Source organism: Egretta garzetta, unplaced genomic scaffold (assembly GCF_000687185.1).
Source record: "Egretta garzetta isolate BGI_Z169 unplaced genomic scaffold, ASM68718v1 scaffold799, whole genome shotgun sequence".
Classification (NCBI taxonomy): Eukaryota; Metazoa; Chordata; class Aves; order Pelecaniformes; family Ardeidae; genus Egretta; species Egretta garzetta.
Genome location: NW_009260759.1, coordinates 108,141 through 110,428, shown reverse-complemented (window position 1 = coordinate 110,428; position 2,288 = coordinate 108,141).

Here is a 2,288-nt window from a genome sequence, read left to right as displayed (position 1 = left end):
TTTTAGCAGGGCCAGCTGGGACAGGACAAGGGGGGATGGCTTTAAACTGAAGCAGGGGAGGTTTAGACTGGATCTAAGGAAGAAATTCTTTCCAGTGAGGGTGGTGAAACCCTGGCAGGGGTTGCCCAGAGAGGGGGTGGAGGCCCCATCCCTGGGAACATCCCAGGCCAGGTTGGACGGGGCTGTGAGCAACCTGGTCTGGTTCAAGGTGTCCCTGCTCCTGCGGGGGGGTTGGGCTGGGGGACCTCTAGGGGTCCCTTCCCACCCAAACCATTCTATGATTCTATGATTCTGGCAGGGGGATCCCGCGTTGGCCATCGCTGGTCCGGAGGCTTCTGCCATCAGATGAGCAACATCCCGCATCACTCAGGGACACCCCACATCGCTCAGGGACGCCCCTCTGCCATGTCGCTGGCTCCGGTGGGGTCCGTCACACAGCACCACTGCGTGATGCTCTCACACCCCATCCCTAAAGGATCTTACTGGTCCAGTAAAGGCAGGACGCCGGGCTGGATGGAGCTCATTCAGAGTTTCCAAGATGCTGGATGCACACCAGGCCATGCTGGGATGCTAACACTCGATTTCATAGAATCATAGAATCACTTTGGTTGGAAAAGCCCTTTAAGATCAAATCCACCGTTCCCCTACCCCTGCCACCCCACCCCAAACCCTGGGCGCTGAGCACCTCATCCATCCTTCTTTTTAATCCCCCCAGGGATGGGGACTCGACCCCTTCCCTGAGCAGCCCATTCTACAGCCTGACAGCCCTTTCGGTGAAGAAGTTTTTCCTAAAAATCCCAAGGGATTCGGCCCTCCAGCAACACCCACAGCACACAGGGGCCGCAGGGGGTGGGTGGAGGATTGCCGCCCCAGCTGCCTAGCGTTCAGTGTGCTGGAAATGTTTTGACTACATAGCTAGCAAAGTAGTCACTGATTTCTTAAACATATTTTTCTTGAAAGTTATTTGATTCCATACTATGTAGGTTAAAAATGAACACATTTGTCCTATCCAGGGAGACACTTATGTTGGTCACTTGTTGGAAGCATGCTACCAAGCTGATTGCAAGGAAATGAACACTTTCCATTTTAAGCCTTCTATAAGTAGGTGTACAAGGAATGATATGGCACATGCAGAGTCAAAAGAACATGTACAGCAAGGGTAGGATTCAGACAAAGGCATATTTGGAAAAAAAAAAAAACAACAAAAAAAAGCTTTGAATTTCATATACTTTGTTTTCTATTTTTTATGTATGATACATTTCATCTAACAGACATGTTTAGAAAATCCCCTTATATTGGGATGTCTCCAAGGGAATTAATTGAACCTCATGATAGTGAATGACAGCAAATTTTTATCTGTCACAAAATTAACATAAATGTTACTTAAGAGAAGTGCACTTGCCCTAGGACAAGTGATTAAGTTGTCCTCAATTTGGAATGGAATGGAAGTGAAACTCTTTGATCTGATCTAATGACAAAGTTGTCAAATTAAAAGGGAGGGAAGCCCAAGGAATATAGATGAAATGCAATAAATCTGTTTACTTCCATATATCTAGAAAAAAAATCACACATCTTTTCAGAATCTGGAAATAAGCATCAACAAACAAAAATCAACACCCTTTTTGAAATTTAAAACAATATGGATATCATACACTCAGATTAAGTGCCTTTTAATTTGGAAATAGCACAGGTAGACCAGTTAGGGATATTAAACTGTAAAACTTTTGGGTTTAAAAAAAGCTGTTGAAACACTACAATGTAACAAAGAGAGGAAAAGGTCTATGAACAAAACTCAGACAAAAATTTAGTAGAATTATGCTCCTAATACATGAAGGAGTCCTTGGCTGCTGTAAAAAACCACAAAATTTCTACTCAGAACAGATAGTTTCAAGCTTTATTAAATTAATCCAGTTAAAAGAGGGCTTTTTTTCTTTTTCTGTTATCTGAAAAGAAAATAATCTTAATCCTTACAAACTTTGCCTAGCTTTGGAGTAACCTCACTGATCGTGATTAAAGTGTTGTGCTGGTTTTGTCTGAGGTAGAGTTAATTTTCTTCATAGTAGCTATTATGGGGCTAAGTTTTGTATGTGTGCCAGAAACAGCATTGATAACACAGGGATGTTTTCGTTACTGCTGAGCAGTGCTTACACAGAGTCAAGGCCTTTTCTGTTTCTCACACAGTACCACCAGCAAGTAGGGGTCACAGCTGGGACAGCTGACCCCAACTGACAAAGGGATACTCCATACCATATGACATCAGGCTCAGCATATAAAGCTGGGGGAAGAAG